Below are 21,840 nucleotides of genomic sequence, written 5' to 3'. Positions count from 1 at the left end.
TTATTCTCCTTGCAGCCAGGAATTATGAATTGAAAAATATCCACTTCAATATGATGTCATTTTTCCACGGATTAAGTTCTGAAGATCCTTTAGCTCATATTAGAGATATTTTAAACATGGTTTCTAACATGGCTTTGACAGGTGGAGTCACCGAAGAACATCTCAGGATGAAAGTCTTTCCCCACACAGTGAAAGATAAAGCAAAGACATGGCTAAACTCCTTAAGGCCTGGATTATTGACTAGCTGGATGGAGGTTCAGAACAAGTTCTTAGAGAAGTTCTTTTTGATTCAGAAAACTGATGCACTAAGGGATAAAATCATGCAATTCAGTCAACAGGTAGATGAGTCATTTTCAGAAGCTTGGGAACGATTCAATAATTTTTTAATACAGTGTCCATACCATGGTTTGTCTACACTACTTCTCGTGCGAATTTTTTATAAGGTAATAACCGTTTCGAGTAAGGCTACAGTGAATAACTATGCAGGTGGATCTATTATGTAACAACCCTGACCCAATTTAATTGATTTAATCCAATTTAATTTTTTGTGAAATTACAATTTTGCCCTTGGGGTAGGGTCACGTTGGTCACTTTTCGATCTGTAAGGATTTTTGGCATTCGCGTGGCACTGTTGCATAGAGCTCACTCTCACGAGTTCGCAGACACGTAGTGGACCCGAATCAGAGTTTTAATTAATAAGTTGTGGTCAACGAAAGTGTAGTAGCACAACAGTAAATTTTTGAAAGTTGGATTTTAAAAATCCGATTTGCTCTCCCTCTCCCAAGCTCATTCTCTCTCTCTCTCTCTCTCTCTCTCTCTCTCTCTCTCTCTCCCTCCCTCCCCCGACTCTCTCTCTCCTCCCTCGTGACGAACCCAGAAGCCGGCACATTTGACCGTCTCTGGTCACGGGACCACCACCAAAAGGACCTAGCTTCCTCTTTTTGTCCCTCCTCTTTTTGAAAAAGGGCCAGTTTTCTCTGAAGTTTCAGACATTGTTTTCGGTGACCCCGGTGACGGAATTTATGGATCCAGGTATGCTTTCTCACCCTCTCAATGAGCTTTAGCTATCTATTCATGTGGTTTGGGTCAATTTTGGGTTTTTGAAGCTCGATCTAGAACCTAAGTTTTGTCTGGTTTTGAGTTGTTTTTTCTGCAGGCTTCGGCCACCTTTTGGCTGGGGTCCAAGACCAAAAGTGACTCCCCTCGTTGTGGTGGTTCTATAGGTTTAGATATTGTCTGGTATTTCGAGAAATTTTCATCTCAAGACATCCAAGTCACCTACTGTGTTGCCATCCATTATGTTCTAAAATGTTTCCCTTATCGTCCCGACTGCGACGGTATGCTGGGATTTGAATTTGGTTACTGTATGACAGTCGAACGAATATTATGCCCAATAGGCGATATCTGGGTTCGATGGGTTTGGACCGTTGGATCGGTTCCAACTTCAAATATGTCGTTCCTCATGTCTCTAAGATCGTGTAAGAATTCGCGGATCTAGTATCAAAATCCCAAATACTTTGAATATTTGAGTCTAGGGTTAGGCGAAACAATCGCGTTCGATCGTGCGATTGGTTTAAATCCGATCATTCGATCAAGACTAAACTTCCAGGACATGTTCAGTTGACCTTGTTGGACTTCTAGGAACTTTCGGATTTGAAACCGAAGGTCGTGGGTGTAATAACCCAAACCTTAATTAATAGTTAATTAGTAATTTATTAAGAGGAAAAGACAATTTTGCCCTTGGAATAATTTATTAAAGAAAAGTTGACTTTTTGACCAAGAAGGAATTTGACAATTTCACACACACCGTTGCGTAGAGCATGACGAAATGAGTCCGTAGACACGAAGTGGGCTCGAATCTGAGCATAACGAAGGAAATACGGTTAAAATATTACGAGGGGCAAAACTGTAATTTGGAAAAATAAGATTTCAAACCTCATTCTTTGTCTTCTCCCTCAGTCTCTCTCTCTCTTCCTCCCTTCGACATTTGTTCCAGCCATCACCTTCCAACAGCCAGAGCTTCCGCCACCGACCACTCTTGCCCCTGCCGTCGGTGCCAAAAGCACCAGCTCGGTCCTGTCTTCAAGCCCCGACCATTTGCCGCTGCCAGCCGCCGTGAAATAGCCGGAAAAATCGAAAGGAAGTCGCCGGGTTTGATAGAACTTCCTACCCTTCGATCTTTGTCATTCGGCCACCAAATCGGACGGGTGAGGTATGGTTTTCTAGCTATTTTCCATGCTCTAGCTGATGGTTGGGTAGGATGGCATCGATTTTGAACGTAGGTAGCTTGATTTTCGAATTGGAATTCGGTCAGTTTTCGGCCTCCGAGTTCGGCCACTTCCGGTCAGTTTTTGGGGTAGGTCCAAGAACAAAAGTGGCTCCAAATAGGATGTTATACCTAGGATAGGAGTTTGGAGCCGTGGTTTTGAGATTTTCCGGAGAAGCGTAATCGCTTTAGACACCCAGCGTTGCCGGTGCATGTGGCGGCTCGTGGGTGAGGGTAGTGAAGTGGCACTGTGTCTCGATGAGATCCTTCAGTTGTCACGAGCGCGTAGGAATTCGCAGATATCAATTTGGATACCGTTTGAGCCTCGAACGGATTGTTGCATATTGTGCGATTTTCGGGTTCAATATGGTTGAGCCGTTGGATCGTAATCTTTTTCAGATACTCTAGACACTATCAGAATCGTGTAGGATTTGACGGATCGTGAATCGGAGTCCCGGATACTCCGAAATCGCGAACCCTAGGGCTAGGATTTAGAAATCGTGCGATTGTACGATCGTGATAAATCCGGCCGTTCGATCGAGATCAAACCCTCAGGACATGTGCCCTAGATATATTGGACCTTTTAGTGGCTTCCGGATCATAATTGTGAGGTCATGAACCCACGAGGCCCCAGGTTGACTTTTTGGGACTTCAGCGTTTTTTGAGTTCCAAGATACTTCTAAACTATCCCAAGTGGAAGGAAAGCTTTTATGGCCATAGGACAACTTTAATCTGACGCACGTACTTCTAGGAGCCGGGAGTCAGGGTTTTTGAATTAATACTATATTGTATTAATAGAATATTATAGTCATTGAATTAGGTACCCGGGCACCAGTTGACCTGCAAGCGGGACCTTCAAGAGGTCCAGCGAGCACGGACTACCTGTGAGTAGACTCTTTGTTTTTATACATGAATTTAAGCAGTTTAGTTTCAGTTACAGTATTTGATCTTGAATAAGTTTTATTCAAAGAATAGCGTTTTATAAGCTGTTATATGGTTTTGAATATTTTGTTTTGCATGCTGCCAAGTGAAATCTCCTTTAAAGGTTATAGGAAAAAAAGTTCTAGTTAATTATCAGATAAATGGCAGCAGAATTTTAGAGGTTACAGAAATTCAGTTATTCAACAGATTCTTTTTAGAAACTTTGTATTTTCCTAAACCAGTTTGTACCCAGATATACAAATGTTGCCTTCAGTAAATAAGTTGCCTTCCGATTAAATGTTGCCTTCGGATTGTATTGATTGCATTCAGTTTAGTCAGCATGCTTGACAGTTGCCCCACGAGTTCTTTGGTACTCGAACTCGTGTGGAGCGAGTAATACAGATTAGTCTAACTACGGTCCCCTGAATCCTGCGAGTTGCGGCTCGGATTGACCTTGTGTCACTGAGACCAACGAGTACGTATCACCCATGGTGATGCAAGGAATTGACGGATATTAGGAATTGACGGAAATAAGGGGTACACCTAGGTGGTAGTTTTAAACTGTTTTCAATGCCTTAAGAAATTAATGTTGACCATGAGTATGTTTGGCTTATATACATGTATAATTATATGAGTGCCTTGATTTCAGAAATAAAGAGAATAATTTAGTTTGTATAACTATTTTTACAGTGGGGTTAGTATGTTCATATGCTATTTTCTAAACTTTGTTTTTGGGTCCACTCACCCTTTTTAATGTTTTGCGCCCCCAGGCAGTATGCGTGCACAGTGATCCACCACCGGGCCGTTTTCCACCTCCCGCGCCTTTCTTTTGATGTAGGACTTTTTGTTTTGTAAAAGAATTGACTCCTTGTAAATTCTTAGTAGTCTCTCTGATATTTTGCCCTAGACTTAGAATTTAACTATTGGAATGTATATATACGTATACTGGCAGTTGGTTGTATATATATATATACTTGTTTGGCATGTGTAAATGTCTTGGTATTGATCCAGTTACAAGGGAGACTCTGCCGATTTTCGGTAGAAGTCAACCTTGTTATTTTATCGTGCTTGTATAGAAGGGCAATTAGGTCATTCGTACCCGACATCCACCAGATGTTGGACACGCACAATGTCCGGCTCGGATTCCAAAGCGGAATTTGGGTCGGGTCTTGTCAATGGGCCCCGAGCTCTGTTGACCAAAAAGGAAAAGTTTGACCAAACCCTTGACCACGGGACTTTTGAGACCATCCCATCTTTTGGAAAGTAGTAGAATAACCTTAGGACTTTTCTAAGGTGGTGGTTTCACATTAAGCCCAGGGAACTAGGATTGGATTTTAAATGCGCGGTTGAGGCCGTTTAACAAGTTTTGGTAGTGTTTAGGCATTTGATTTTTAGTGGGCATTACTCTCTGAACATTTGAAAGGTACGATTATAGTGCTTTTATTTTGAGATTCTACCATTGTTTAATTATGGTTTTTGGCTGTTATTGATATAAATGAAGCTTTGAGGATGATGTGAATTGATGCATGATTTGATGTTGAATGACGATGATTTCTGTGTGATGAATGGACTTTTATTCTAAAATTGGCTTTTGTGCTATTGAATTAAGTAAAATATTTACGGATGATGTAATTGTCAATTTTACTTCAAAGCAAGTTGTTTTTACATACTTTTTTTTTTTCCCAATTATGACTTGGGATGATTTTAAATGTGTGTGCATGTTTAAAATTGATGGCTAGTTTGATAAGTGTGAACTGTTTCACGAATGAATAAAAAGAAGGTTTATTAACGGTTTAGGATGAGGGATTACAGTAATGGGTTATTAAGAATTGGTTTGTTTATTATTTTATTCTCTAGTTTGCTGTTTGATTATTTGTTGTACTGCTTTTATGAAAATGAGGAATTATGTATATTCGTTTCTTTATTCATTGAATTATGAATACCAGATTTCTAAATGGTCTACTATGCAAATTCATATTTTAGTTTGAGAACGTTTTGAAGGATTATACACGGTCAAATCAAGTTAATGAGTTTTCGGATTGGTTTCGATTTTTATAGTGTGACATGAGGATTTCAGAGAGTATGTAGTCAATATTATTATCGGTATTACTATTATGAATACCAAATTTCTAAACGGTCTACTATGCATATTAATATTTTAGTTTGGGAACGTTTTGAAGGATTATACACAGTCAAATCAAGTTAATGAGTTTTCGGATTGGTTTCGATTTTTATAGTGTGACATGAGGATTTCAGAGAGTATATAGTCAATATTACTATCGGTATTACTATTATCGACACTCCAATTATTTTAGGCTGCCCATTCCTCATTACAGGAAGAATGATAATTGAAGTTGAAAAAGGTTCTTTGATCCTATGAGAAGCCGAACAAGAGGTGGAATTCAAAGTTTTTGATGCAACCATGTACCCCATTGATTCATAGTATTGTTTTTGTTTAGACGCAGTAAATCATGTTGTTCGACCACAATTCAAGCGGATTACCCAAAAGATCCACTAAAAGCAAGTTTGGTTCATGACATAGAGATAGGAAAGGAGCCACACGTGCATGAAATGGTGAACTCGTTGAAAACCAAGGCCATCCCAAGCACCATTGCCGCGCCAACCCTCACTTTGAATGGATACTTGGAAGCAAATTTCAATCAACAAAAGAGACTTTCGCTCTCCATGATCCTGAGTAATAATCATTCCAAAAGTTAGGCTGAGGACTATAAACCAAGTGCTTGTTGGGAGGCAACCCAACTAGGTACCTTCGTTCCTTTCTTTTCAAGTTTTTTTCATTTTTGTTTCTTTATTTTCCATCCCTCTATGCCTTTACTAATCATTACATGCATCTACTTTAAATATTGAGGACAATGCTTAGTTTAGGTTTGGGGGTGTGGAATTTTGTTGATTTTGTTATTATTTGAGTTTTGAGTCATAAAGAAATTTTAAAAAAGGCTTTTTATCACAAAACGTTCCTGAGGTTTGCGAAATTATCAGGTTGCATCCTTTATGTTTTTTTTTTCTTCTGTCATTTGTGGTCCTTAAGGTTAATACGTGTACTCACAAATAGTCCTTGCCGTCATGTTCTGTCCAAAAATCTGTTAAATTGACGACATGGCATCATATCATTGGATATATGAGACATACATGTGTGACACATCATCAATTTAACAGATTTTTCGACGGAACTAATGGCAAGGACTATTTGTGAGCACATGTATTAACCTGAAGGACCATAAATGACACAAAAAAACATAAATGATGCAATCTGATAGTTTCGCAAACCTCAGGGATGTTTTGTGATAAAAAGTCTAAAAATATATTTTAAAAAAACAGATTTTATGTTCCAAAGAAAGATTTTGTGTTTCAAAGAACATTTCTCAATTTTTTTTTATGGCTCCAAGATGATTGCAACATGTTACAAATCTATTACATAAGTTGTTTTGGTCATTAAAGGATTTTAAAACCCAGAAAATATCAAAAGAGGTTATTATGTTCTTATTTTGGTCAAAATCAAAATTTTTGCCTCTTTTCTTTTTTGATAATTTTCAGGTAAAGTTGAAGCCACAACATGTTTGGAATGGTTATTATGATGATTTGAAACAGGTCTGGGGGTCTCAAATGGTTTACATGACGTTTTAGGAAGATTTGAAGCAAAAAAAGTGGCCTAAAACCCAAAAAAGCCAAGCGGATGTTCGCCAGAAAATTGAAGATTTTTCATCACAAAAGGACTTTAGCGATGACTGTTCACAAGATATGTCGTAGCTAAAGGTCAATCCAGAATTTTTTGATTTCATTCCAAATCATTTCAGATCCATTCCATTTGCGATCAGAGATTTCGAGGAGCTATTCCAGGTGTGTCCCCTTCTTTTTGATGAAATTTCTTTATTCTTAAGCAATTAGGACTCATAAATTCATGCATATTTGTTTGCAAAATCACAAAATTCATTTAATTTTTGAAAAAAATAAAAATTTGTTAAAGCTTTTACTTTCTCTTACTAATAGTGGTGCATATGTAATGTTTGCTCATATTTCTTTAACTAAAGTGTTGCCATGAAAGTTTACGCAGCATAATTATAGCACTTCACATAGCCATGCTTCAAGTATTGTGATGGACAAGGCAGCTATACTTGGATGATTGTAGAGAAATAGTGAAGCCTACCATTGTGGGATACTTAAGCCAAATTGCCATTCCTTGAGAGAGTATTTGTGATTATTCTTGTTCATTGTTTTCTTTCTTTCTTATTTAGATTGATCTCAATTAGGCTTTTGAACTGAATACTAAGAACTAATCTCTCTTTTGTATGAATCATCTTATATTTTCACTTTTGAGTTGGATAGACTTTGCGAGACTTTGAGAGATGATGTTAGTGTAACATCCTGACCCAAATTAATTATTATTTAATTTGTAGAATTTACACTTTTGGCCTTGGGGTAAGGTCATGTTAGTCACTTTTCGATTTGTAAGGATTTTTGGGATTTGAGTGGCATCATTGCATAGAGCACGTCGATACGAGTTGGTAAACATGTAGTGGGCCCAAATTGGAGTTTTAACAAAGAAGTTACGATCAACGGAAGTGCAGTGGCACAATCGTAATTTTTTCAAAGTCGAATTTTAAAAAAACTCGGTTCAGCCTTCTCTCTCTCCTCCCTCTCATTCCGTCGTGACAGCCAGATTTTCCGGAGTCGGTTCTGGCACCGTCCGACCACCAAATTTGACGTCACAACTTGCAACCACTCATCTCCTCCTCCTCTACACGACCCACTAATTTTCTAGATCCGATTTCGAGCCGTGAAGTGACTGGAACGAGAGGAAAAATCGTGGTTTTTATGTCGTCGTTTTAGGGGATTTCGGCAATCGAATCCGACGAGTAAGGTATGCCATTCCTTGAGAGAGTATTTGGGATTATTCTTATTCACTGTTTTCTTTCTTTCTTATTTAGATTGATCTCAATTAGGCTTTTGAACTGAATACTAAGAACTAATCTCTCTTTTGTATGAATCATCTTATACTTTCACTTTTGAGTTGGATAGACTTTACGAGACTTTGAGAGATGATGTTAGTGTAACATCCTGACCCAAATTAATTATTATTTAATTTGTAGAATTTACACTTTTGGCCTTGGGTTAAGGTCATGTTAGTCACTTTTCGATTTGTAAGGATTTTTGGGATTTGAGTGGCATCATTGCGTAGAGCACGTCAATACAAGTTGGTAGACATGTAGTGGGCCCAAATTGGAGTTTTAACAAAGAAGTTACGATCAACGGAAGTGCAGTGGCACAATCATAATTTTTTCAAAGTCGAATTTTAAAAAAACTCAGTTTAGCCTTCTCTCTCTCTTTCTCTCTCTCCTCCCTCTCACTCCGTCGCGACAGCCAGATTTTCCGGAGTCTATTCTGGCACCGTCCGGCCACCAAATTTGACGTCACAACTTGCAAACACGCATCTCCTCTTCCTCTACACGACCCACTGATTTTCTAGACCCGATTTCGAGCCGTGAAGTGACTGGAATGAGAGGAAAAATCGTGGTTTTTATGTCGTCGTTTTAGGGGATTTCGGCAACGGAATCCGACGAGTAAGGTATGCTCCTTCATCCATTTTCTGTGTTCTAGTTATCTTGATAGTTAGTTTAGATCCATTTGATGCTGTGATAGTTTGATTAGGAACCTAGATTTGTCCCAACTTTGGTTGTGTTTTCCGGCCACTTCCCGGCCAAATTGGGGATCGGCCCAGTTGAATTACTTGCTATACTAGCTGTCTCGATCATGTAGGCATACATATTGTTGGGTGATTTGAGAAATTTCTGCCGCGGAAAATTTCTCAGACTACCTACGCACTTCCGGCTCGCGGGCCTTGGTGTGGAGGCCCATTGTGTCCTAAAATGTTCCACATGTCGTCCCGAGCACGACGGTATGCTTGGATTTGAATTTGGTTATCGTTTTTCAGTCGAATGGATTTACACCTATTAGGCAATATTCGGGTTCGATATGTTCGGCCCGTTGGATTGGCTCAATTTCCAAGTATGTTGTTTTCTGTACCTCTAAGATCGTGTAGGAACTACGAATCGGTTCTATCAAATAGGTCCTTTGGCACTACAAATTACTTCGGACGAAACCGCAGAGGGTTGAGTGTGCTTTAGACCATGCATGAGTGGACATTTGTTTTATAAATGATTTTTCCTGCTATGATGGTTTTATGAAATGTTTTATGAATGAATTATTTATGGCGTTTACTTTCTGAGCATTCAGTTTTGGTTGCAAATGATTTATATATGGTTTAATTGTGGTTTAGTATTTGAGGTTGATATTAAATATTTAGAAATGATTTAATTGTGGTATAATGTTTCGAATTTAGTTTGAGAACAATTTGGAAAGAATTATAAATGGTTTGAATCAAGATAGTGAAATTTTGGATTTATTAATGGTTTAAAAAGAGGTTTTTGTTTATTTAATTAAGCATGATGCATACTTGGAAATTAATTTAGTTTTGAAAGATTGGTGTATTGATAGGACCCGACTCAAATTTCGTTTTGGATTCTCCGCCAAATCCTGTGCGTGTCCGACACCTAGCAGTTGCCCTTCCAACTAAGATTCAAAATTCTTTTAAGGTTTGACTTCTGTCGAAAATTCAGCGGAGTCTCCCCTGTAAATTGTTCGTTTTCCAAAAAATTTCACCTGTACGAAAAGCAATTCATACCCACAAACGTTCAACATGCATTAGACAAGTAACTTTAAATATATAGTTTCAGACCTCTTTATATCAAATAAATCGTTCTGCCATCTGAAACTGGTCTCAATTCTTAGGACAACATGAATACGTTAACAAATTCCAGTGTAACTTAACTGAACAAATTTTCAACACTTGATCTTGTGGCTACACTCAGCAACTCTAGGTTGTCTTCGTACCCTTACTAAGGGATCAAGCCTTATGTAGTTTTTTCAATATAAATTATAAATGAACATAGGTAACTTAATCAAATAAAATAGTAAAACCTTCATAAGTAGTTCAGGTCAATCCACTGAAACTCAATCAAGGTCTTTTGAGGTTAGAACAATCTTTCACCCAATCACATATGTGCACAAACAACACAGATAAGTATGAAAACGAGAAAGTTACTAAAATAACTTTTGGTCACGTGAAACCTTAATATCGTTGTCAACAGTTTGAATAAAACATGCTTCTAACTTCCACATATAATAACAGACACATCACTTAAGAGAATAGTTATGAATTGTAGAAAATCCTTAAAACTTGGAAACCTTCAATCCTTGTCTCATAAAATCAGAAAATAGGTGTTAAAATTTTTACCCGAAAAAACCAAGATAAAATCATCAATTTGAATTTAAACATCTTAAAACCCAAATACTCTTCGCCTAGGAATACCCCCATTCATGATCTGTCAATTCCACTAATATTCCATCAATTCCAATAAACTTCCAAGTACCCTATCTATTACATCCTCGCAAAACTTGAGGGACATGTAGTCAGCCTGAGAACGCATATCCTCGCACCACAAGGTTTAGTCGTCCCCAAAACTCGTTGGACATCTTGGGGAGGGGGCCGGGGGGGAGGCGGGGGTGTGGTGGGCGGGTACTTCTGAGGTGAGTTTGAAAACTTTTGTCCGAAACTTATCATAAAATTTCTCCTTTCCAACAAATCCCCTTTTCCAAATCCCTTTTCCAATCTTTTCTCAACTTCCCAAAAATAAATCCTTAAAAAGCTAAACAAAACTTCCTTCTTAAAACAGGAGCAATTCCAACATTTCTTAAATGACTTTGACCATGCATAATCTATCAAAACTGTTTTCGTCAACATTTAAATATGTAACACATACTATCCAGTAAACTGGTATTCATGATTTATTAGTTTCAAGCCACTGAGCATATATTTAAATATAAATATATAATTAGGCATTTAATTAATTCCTTATTCATGCCAAAACTCAGTTAACCAGGCCATTCCCAACTCCACATAATTAAATGTAATATAATGTACTAGGAAACTGAAAGCGATTGCAATAATTCATAAACATTTAATAAACCTCTAATTACTATTACAAATACTAAATGGCCTCAACTGAGCCGACATAGCCCACTATCTAAGTCAACTGGGAATGTAGGGCCCACGACCTCATGAGTAAACCTATCCTAGAACTCTCATCACGATCCAACAGTCGATTTGACCCCGATCGTGGAATTTGACCAATTGGGCTTGTGGGGCACACAGCCTCCGATTCCTGATCCAAACAAATCTATAAGTCTGACAAGGTCTACTTAACATGTTCCGAGAGTTCGGTCTCAATCGAGCAGTCGGATTGCTCTCGATCGTACGATCAGACGATTACCTTTTTACGCAAATTTTAGGTCTACTTAACTTCAAGATCCATAATTTTCAGAGTTTTTAGAATGGAGGAACAAGCCCAAAATGAGTCTACTAGTTGACTGCAGTGCATTGCCATGCATAAAATATGCATGAGCTAATTGTTTTTTTTTTTGTGTGGGGAAATTAGGTAAAGTTGGTGAAGTGTGGGTAGAGGCAATACTCAATTCAGATTTTTATTTCCCTTAGGCCTATAAATAGTGAGGTTCCCCAAGCTTAAGAACACTCCCCAAAGAGGGGAGCTCTCAAACACCTCTCTAGAGCTCCTCTCTCTTCTCTCCCTCAAATTCTCTTAGTTTTCCTTTTTAGTTCTCAATGTTTGTAATAAAACCCTTTTGCTAAATTTTATTGTAATGTAATTTTTTATTTTAAGTTTTTAAGTTTGATTAGTTTCCAAGTTTCAATTACGGTTCTTGTTCTTATTCATTATGCTTATAACTTAATATGCTTGTTTGAATGATTGATCACCATTAAAACTTATATGTTAGCTATCTTGGTTTGAATTAAGAGTAGACAACACATGGTTTAATTCGAATTGAACGATGAATAGGAATAGTATGTATGTACATTCGACAATAAGGATTAGATACATGCTTAGTTGTTTAAAACATTCTTCTATGCTTAATGGATTTCTAAGGCTTAATTTTAGGTTCGACAGCAGATGATCAAATTAGGGAATTAGGAATACAATGTTAGGACCAAACACTATGGCTTAATCATACTTTAGCTAGAATCAATCCGTGAATATGAATTAAACTTGTTAACTGATTTACATGAGTTAGTTATTTTTGTCTTTTATTTACGTGTTTACTTTCGTCGTTTAAGTTTAGTTTATATTTTCCTGACCTAATCAAAACACCCAATTTCTATTTTGTATAGAGAATCGAATGAAATCAATCTTCATGGGATCTAACTCGCACTTACACATGCTATACTGCCCAACGGCTCGTGCACTTGTGAGTATCACAAGTTGAGGATGCAGCTGAATCAGTTTTGATGCAGCTGAACCAATAGTAGTGATTTTTCAAGATGCTCTATTGCTGTGTTACTAATTAGATTAAGAGTTACCTCTATACAACTAACTTCATGTTGACTAATGCTACTTACAATACTATTTTATTTTCAAATCTTCCTAAATGGTATAAATTATATTTATTTTTCTGGAATTTTTCAAAATCTTTTCTAAGAAATTCTTGTGCTTCTTGCTCACTAGGATATATTTCTTAAGTTCTAATTATTTCTTTTCCTTTTCTCCTAAAGAGTTCCATTTACTATTATCAAATGGATTTATTATACTTTTTCTTTTATGAGGATTATTTCCGAAGGATAAATTTTCTAGTTTATCAACTAATTCTTTGGGTAATGTAAAAGTAGTGCTTGATTGATTTCTACTATTTGTTCTTCTAATTGATCTACTTTTTCAACTAGATTTAAAATTAATTGGATAATTAAATTATTTTGTCTTATAGGGATATTACTACTTACAACATATGTTGTGAATTCTGTAAGACATACTTGTTCGTTATCTAGTTTACCAACTTCTTATAATGCTTTAATATATTTATTATTAATTTTAGAATATGTTATTAAACTAAAAGTCTATCTATTTTATTATGTAACTTTTCTACCTGTTCAATTAGTGTTTTTTGTACTAATTGAATTTTTTGCACTTCTATTTTTAATTGCTCAACAATTTCTAATGATTAAAGTTCCAGTTGTTTTGGCTTGCTATTTATAAGATCTATGAGGTCTTTGATTTCTTTCTTACTAGGAAATCTTTGAATATTTTTATTATTATTTTCTAACTGAGATGTTATATATATAGTCTAAGTTTTGTGTAATTATTTTTAGGGGATTTTTATGAAAATATTCTAAAAACTATTGAATTATTCTATTATGTTTATTATGTTCAAAATTTATATTTTCTACCTAACTAATTAAAAGGTCAACAATACTATTTTTTTAAGGGACTGATACTGCTGCATAATAAATGTTTATGTTTTTTTTTTTTTTTGTGAAAAATAACAAACTAATGTATTATTATCTAAAGTTAATTTCTATTTTGTTATTCACTGATTTCTAAATTAAGGTATTCTATCATATAATTAAAATTTATCTAAGTCCACATTATTATTTTAATATGCCTAAATGCTCTTGGGGAATTGAGTGGCACCGTTGCATAGAGCTCATCAATTCAAGTCCATAGACAGGCGGCATGCTTAATTCCGAGTTGTAACGAGCCCATAAACCTCTGAAAAACCAAAAGGGCATAACGGTCATTTTGAAAATTGTTGGAAAACCCTAAATACCCGTATATCTCTCTCTTCCCCTGCACACTCTCTCTCTCCCTCAAACACTCTCTCTCTCTCTCTCTCTCTCCTCCCGTTGGCTTCACACCTTCTCGCCGTTGATTCATCACCGTCAGGCCACGAGACCAGTCGCACAAGAACGGCGTCGAGCTCCTTTACCCTGCCCACCCAATTTCCCGACAGGAAAACGTGAGGATCGGCAACTGTGGCGCCTCGCCAATTTTTTGATGTCAGTTTTGGTGATTCCGGCGACGATTTTTGTCGATCCAGGTATTAATCTTCATCTTCTCCTCGTGTTCTTGCTGTTTTGGTAGGTCGTTTGGGTCGATTTGGTGGTTTGATGGTTCGATTTCGAACCCTTGGAATCGGTGGCTTTGGCCTTGTTTTGACGTAGCTCTGGCCACTTTTTTACTAGGCCCCAAGACCAAAACTTGTTCCCAAAGTTGTTGTGGTTCTGTTGGAATTGATGAGTGTTGGCCGATGATTTGGAGTTTTCCAATCTCCAGAAGTTTTCTCAAGGCACTCGCCTTTGGTGGCCGGTCGTAGCGACACGTTGACGAGGTGTGGTTCATTGGTTTCAAAACTAGAATGTTCCTTTTGTCGTTCTGAGCACGACGGTATGCTTGGATTTGGAATTGGTTACCGTTTGACAGTCAAACGGATATTGCACCTAATATGCGATATCCAAGTTTGATAGGTTCAGACCGTTCAATCAGTCCCAATTTCAAATATGTTGTTCTCTGTACCTCTAAGATTGTGTAGGAACTCACGGATCGAGAATCGGACTCTTGGATACTTCGAATCAATTGTGCTAGGGTTAGGCGAAGCTATTGTCGTCCAATCGTGCGATTGCCTTACATCCGACCGCTCGATCGAGACCAAACTTATAGGACTTGTTTAGTGCATTTTTTTGGACACATAGGATCTTTCGGATCGGAAATCGGAGGTCGTGGGCCCTGCCGGCCCAATCAACCAATATGGGAAGTTTGACCATCCGGTTGATTATGAGTCTTCCAAGGTCGTTCCACCTTTTGAAAGGCGTTAGATTGACCTTATAAACTCTCCGGTAGTGATGCACACTTACTTTGAGACCCGGGAACTAGCATTTTGGGTTAAAGTTCATTTTTGGGTGCACGTATTAATTAATCCAGTCTATTCTCTCGAATCGATACTCTTGCTTCGCGTATTCTAAAGGAAGAGCTCTCTCCGGATTGAGCAGCGTGGACTTGTTGTGAGTGGACATTATGGAATTGCATGCATAAATGAGATTTGATTTAGAACTTGGTTTATTTTGTTTATTGAGATTTGATATATGTTTTGACTGATTTTATCGGAATGTGATATAGGTTTTCCAAGGATTATTATTATTATTATAGTTATTATTAAAATATATGGATTGGGTGATATGGGGTTTGATTATGAAAGTAACTTATGGATTGTCTTGCATATATATAATTTGGATTATTTGGATTATTGAGTTTATGAAATTATAATATTATTTATTTTGTGGATTATAGTATTTTATGGAATTAATGGAGTTTATTTTAATATTTGGAGTTTATGAATATTTTGGTCTATGTATATTATATGGGTTTAGGTACATTGGGATTATTTGGGAATTGGTTATGGTTATGGTATATGAGTTGGGATGTGGGATATGTTATATTGGACTGTTGATAGTACCACCCTATATACCTTCCTGGCACTTGGATACTTGGATATGGATGCTTGGAAACAGTGGTTACTTGGTTACTTTGGAATCTAAACACCTTTGATCGAGTGTGCCGTAGGACTTTTCACAGTCACACGAGTATTGAGGATTCTGTTATGTGGTCTAGTAAGTCCAGTCCCCTGATTGGACGGCTCATTCCCTAACCACATGGTCAATTGAGATTTCTTCCATGAGGTTGAGACAAACAATCCCCGGTTGGATTGTTTCCCCAGTACAAGTTCAGTAGTGGTCATACCTATATATATATACACTTTTATTCTTATTTACAGGTGAGGATCCTGACAGGACCAGACCCGAATTCCCCGTTGTAATTCATATCAAATCCTGTTCTCCAGCATCACACACCAGCATTCAAGACTTATTGGGCTCTCAGACTTAAGATACACTCAAATTCACTACTTTTTCCTGGATGTTGTACAAGTGCAACATCCAGAATTGATTGCAATATGCTAACCGAACATATTAGATATACATCTAAAGGCTCCTAGAAATCCCTAAAAGTACGGACTACGTGTCAGGAAGAAAAAGTGATTCCAAATTCGACAACTCAAAGGAATACAATGAAGAATAGTAGGTACGTATCTAATTCGTCATCTGGCAAGGCCCGATCCTGATGTATCATTGAGACATCCCAGCATGTGCGTTAGGGGGTCTTGATTGTTTTCCATGCTGATTTCCACCTTTATTAGCTACCCTTGACTGAGCCTCACTACCAGAAGTCACACCCATCATCTGGGAACCTCCCTGACTCTGAGTAGGCCCCCACTAAACTATCCATGTGGACTGACATATCCAGGAGCAACACCTGCATCTTGAGGTAATAAAGGACAGTCTCTACCAAACTCGCCTGGTTGTCCACAAAGAAAACAATTTGAAGTACCCAATATGCACGGTCCATAGTGGTATCTCCCACAAACAATACACAAGGCATGCCCGGTCTTACTAATACGACCTGAACCTTTAGTTACACTACCTCTGGAAAGAAGTACAGAACAACCAATAGAACTAAATCCTCCAATCTGCTTGCCTCGATGTCCACTTGACCTTGATGACTCTCTAGCTTTGTTAGCAACTGAATTTTGAATCGTAATTCGACTTAAGGGTGGATTCGGTCTGGAGTTTCCCCCTTCAGGGCCTGATCCAAATCCTCATGACCGTCCACTTCTTGAATAACTTGAACTAGAACCACTTCTCTTTGATGGTCCCTGATTGGGCCACCAAAGTCAGTTGTATCCCTGCGATGTCTCGTCATACCAGATAATGTTAGCGCCTGCAAAACACAGTCCACTGCTTGTGCCATGACTTTCATGCAAGGGGAAGTATTTGTAGTCACCACAGTTTGAATCTCCGTCTACAATCCTTTTTCAAACCGCTTACATTTCTCTTCCTCGTTAGGAACCAACTCTGGGGCAAATCTGGACAACTCATTAAACTTATGCTTATACTCTAGCACGGACATTGCCCCTTGCTTCAATCCCAAAAACTCAGCTGGCTTGGCATCTCAGTGGGAGCGAGGATAAAACTGCTCATAAAACATACGTTGAAAATTCGCCCAAGTAATGATATTAGGATCAGGATAGCTCCTCCGAACTGTTTCCCACCAATGGTAGGCATTTCCCTTCGAGAAGAAAGTAGCCAAACAAACCCAGTCTTCATTTGGACACCCCATGACCTCAAAAGCTCTTACTAAGTCCGTGAATCAGCTTTAGACTTCTGCCGGGTCAGCTGATGGGTATATTTTATATTATATATTTAACCATATTCTTAGTACATTTTGGTTAATATTTTGGAAGAACTTTGATACTTTGAATTATATTTCCAATATAGGACTTTCGACTCTCTCTAGAGAAAAACGTAATCAAATGGACGAATTTTGGAGTAATTCCAGTTGGAGGACGTTCGTGAGTCACTTAGCTTGATTGTATCGAAATTTCAGACTTTTCTACTAAGCAATTATTTTCTGGAAATAAAATAAAGGAGCAGTGCGCGGTGCTGGAATAGTGACGTTTTGGGTTTTTATTGGGTTTTTGGAGCCCAAGATGACCTCGGATGGGTTCGTGGCCTTCTGGAGAAGTGTTCAGAATATTTTTATCTTTAAAACAAGCTATCTTGGGCCAGATTTGGAGGAGATTTGATGCCAAAACGTGGATGGGGCAGATTTTGGGCAGATTCTCCTAATCCAATTTGGACTTTATTTCCTAGTTTTATTTTATTTTAATTAGTTTTCTTGTGGGGATAGAAAAGCTATACATTGGCAGCTAGGTTTTAAGGGGTATTTAAGCTCTTTCTCACAGGAATTTTGGGAGACTTCTTTTTGGCTTTTGGAGCAATTACTAGGGTTTTGGGTTTCTACGACTTTCAAGTGTTTTCATTCTTATTCATTCAAATGATATTTTCTTTGATTTTAATTATGAATATGCGTAACTAATTCCTTTTGCTAGGGTGAAGCCATAAGCCTTAGCATGAATATGTAATTTTATTAATTTGCTTATGAATGGATGCATGTTTGCTTTGAATTATTTATCACTACGTTTAAAACTATATATCTATTGTAATGATTGATCACCATTAGGATACGTAGACAAGTAATTTGATGCAATTTCTGTTGGAACATCACCCTGAAATTGAGGATGACTTCTTATGTTTAGTAGTTGTACGTTCACTTAAGGCGAACATCACGCTCTTAAGGGTTGCATGGTTTTCCAAAGGGTTTTCACAAAGCTTAATGAGTCTTGCATGTTTATATTTGATCTAAACATCACAGACGGATTGCATGTTAGATATATGTTTTAGCTTGAACATGACAGGGAAAATATGCATTAGGAAAACCTAACCTTCAAAGCATATATGTGGAAATTCATAAGTAATTGATAGAATTGCATAGGATTGTGACGGTAATGGCTAAGCTCTAGTTTTCTCTAAATTGTTAGTCTTTATAAAGAAAACATTTTTCTTCTTTATGTTATTATTTCCCAACTTTCATATTTCTTTTCTTGTTAATTTAATCTTTTCAAATTCATAAACTTCAAATCTTTGATAAAATCTATTTTAGTTATTAATTAAGAGTTAGTTTAATTACAAATTAGTCAAACAATCTTTGGGGACAATAACCTTGCATAAGCATCTATACTACAATAGCCTAAGAAGTCACTAGCTCCCAATTCCTTGACTCACCTAATGTCTAAGGCTTCAGTATGATATATTCCTTATAGGGCTGTGGCAATAGTTCTGGTAAATTGGTCTAGCATCAGTTGTAGGTTGGGCTCAAACTCGCCTGTGCTCACGATTAGGTGAAGGTGGTGGGGGTAGATCTGACTCACCATCCCCATGAGGACGAATCCTCCGTCTCCTACATCTAGGAGGCATGATTCTATTAAGAATAAAACAAAAGGTCGTTAGTTTCAAGAATGCACGGAAGAGAAAAGTCCGAAGGAAGTGAACCTAATGCTCTAATACCAACTTGACAGGACCAGACTCGAATTCCTCCTAGAAATCCTTTTCGAATCCTGTTACCTTACCGGCAGCCGAACAATGTTGAACCCACTACTAAATTTACACCTCTCACCCATATGTTTAAGAAAAAAGGGTCGAGACTTCTATCAAAATTTAGGCAGAGTCTCCTCTAAAAAATTGACATTTACCCAAAATTTACACCTGCAAATAACAATAACATAAAACTATCCCCAACTGACAGCACAAACTACAAATAGCCTCCGCCCTCAAATTCAATCCTAAGTGGGAATATCAGAGCAACTACTGAAATTAGTTTACAAAGTTCGTTCCAAATAAACAATGAAATGACAAGCGAAGTTCCTACTAGGTAGAAAAACTAGGACATCATCGACGATGAAGTAGCTTACATGGTCGTCCGAATTCTGAGCTATCTACTGTTTGGGGGCGGAAAGTAGTAAAAGCTCGAGTGGACAAAAAGAAAGTTTGTCTCAAAAGTAATTATATAGTACATACTAACCCCTATGTTTGCAAACATTTGAAAACTCACTATTACACATGCAAATATACATACAGGAACAAAATGTGATAAATACATATGTTGGTAAAACAAACTCGGAATTAACTGATAAGTAAAATACCATTAACCCAATCTTGTATTTCAAACAACATTTAAATCCAATACATTGAGTAAACTCAACATATGATTCAACAGAAATCCAATCTCAATCCAAGTCATACAAAAACTCTCCACCCAAGTATACCTATGAGGAAAACTGGCCAAACCTGTGTAGTATATTGGCAGAGTGGCAGGGGAACATCCTGGGGAAATCATCACTGGCCGGACACTCGTATTTGTGATACGAGTACAAGTAATACCCTGAAGGCAACCAAGGAATGGGGAAACTATCTAACCACCTGTATAGACAATCGAGCAAGTGGCTAGGGAAAATCCTGGTCGGACACCTACAGAAACAGGTATAGGCAATATATTGGTCGAACGCCTACAAAAGCAGGTACAGGCAATTTGCTGGCAGGACACCTACAGAATAACCTTACTACAAGTAAGGGCAAACCACTAGCCAGCAACTACGTAGTCAACACAAGTACGGTGATATACTCTGGCCAAACACCTACAAAGTAGTCTCTATGTAGGTACATGCAATCCTAGTCACGTGCATAGACTTTACCAAAGGAAACCGATATATTCTGAAGGCAACTGGGGATGCGTACCTAGGGTGGGTTTGAAATCCACTTCTCGACACTTAAACATAAAAACTCCATTTTTCACAAATACCTTTTCCAAAACTCTTTCCAAATCCTTTCTCTGTTTTCTCCAACAATACATGTAATAACCCAAAACAAAATATCGAAAAAGTAACAAAATATCTAAAAAGTAGGATTAATATCTTCTAGCAAAAAGACAAGTTTGCCCTCGCATATTTTAATGGGGGAAAATTTGACTTTTTAATCGAGAAAAAATTTGGGAATTCCACTTGCACCGTTGCGTAGAGCACGGCGAAATGAGTCCGTAGATACGGAGTAGACCCGAATCGGAGTTGTAACGAAGAAATTACGGCCAAAATACTTACGAGGGCAAAATGGGAATTTGGGAGATCAGTTTTTTTATTATTATTTATTAATAAAAACCTGTTTTCTTCTCCCTCCCTCCTCCCACACTCTCTCTCTCTCTCTCTCTCTCTCTCTCTCTCTCCCGACAGTTTGAGAAAACCAGTCGGGCAGCCACCTTCCAAGCCACCCCGACGCCACCTCACGCCACCCCGACCCTCCGGACCGGACCGAGCAGCACCGGCCAGCTCCCGCCATCAACCCCAGCCCGTCCGCCGGCCCTGCTGCTATCTGGAGCCGCCGGAAACTGCTGGAAAACGCAGCAGTTTTGGCAGATTTTCCAACCTCAGTTTCTCCCTTATCCGGCCACCAAATCAGTCGTGTGAGGTATCGATTTCTAGCTATTTTTCGTGTTCTAGATGCTGGTTGGGTAGGAATTAAGGAATTTTGAGGTTTGACAGGTTGAATTTCGAGTTAGGGTTTGGCCGGTTTTGGAAATTCAATTCCGGCCACTTCCGGCCAGTTTTTGGGCTATGTCCAAGAACAAAAGTGACTCCAAATGGGGTGTTTTACCTAGGATAGGAGTTTGGAGTCTTGGTTCTTGGGATTTTTCGGCCACCCGAAATCGCTTAGGACACCCAACTCTGCCCGCGCGTGCTGGGGCGCGTGGGCGAGGGTGGTGAAGTAACTCTGGGCAGTTTTGAGATCCTCGGGTCGTCACGAGCGCGTAGGATTTCGCGGATCTCGATTCGGAGTCCGTTTGGGCCCCGAACGAATTTCCATATCGCGCGATCCTTGGGTGCAGTGTCGTCTAAGCGTCGGATCGCACTGAATTTTGGATATGTCGGTCTACATGATTCCAGGATCGTGTAGGATTCGACGGATTGCAAATCGGAGTCCCGGATACTAGGGTTTGAATTTTAAGCGATAACGTGATTTTGGCCAATCCGACCGTCCGTTTCAGACCAAACTAGCGGAACATGGTTCCTTCTCTATGAGGAACCTTCAGAGAAGCCCAGATTGGCCATCGGAGATCGTGGACCCACGGGGTCTCGGATCGACCGGTCTGGTGGTTTATCGCTTGGTAAAATGTCGGGCCTTTCAAGATTGTTCTAAGTGTCTGAAAGGCTATTGTGGGCATAGAAGTAACTTTAAAATGAGTGCACGTATTTCTAGGAGCCGGGGGCAGGGTATTTAATTTAAGTTCTTT

General features: G+C 38.4%; 1 non-coding gene across 1 annotated transcript; it reads right to left on the bottom strand.

Annotated features, from left to right (window-relative positions):
• Positions 1-302: 302 nt before the first annotated feature.
• Positions 303-409, bottom strand: LOC117626823. The gene has a single exon (XR_004585643.1). It is a non-coding gene; the product is annotated as a small nucleolar RNA R71 (small nucleolar RNA).
• Between the last annotated feature and the right edge of the window lie 21,431 nt (positions 410-21,840).

The sequence above is a fragment of the Prunus dulcis genome, chromosome 4 (genome assembly GCF_902201215.1).
Source record: "Prunus dulcis chromosome 4, ALMONDv2, whole genome shotgun sequence".
Lineage (NCBI taxonomy): Eukaryota > Viridiplantae > Streptophyta > Magnoliopsida > Rosales > Rosaceae > Prunus > Prunus dulcis.
This window is presented reverse-complemented; position numbering and strand designations above follow the sequence as displayed.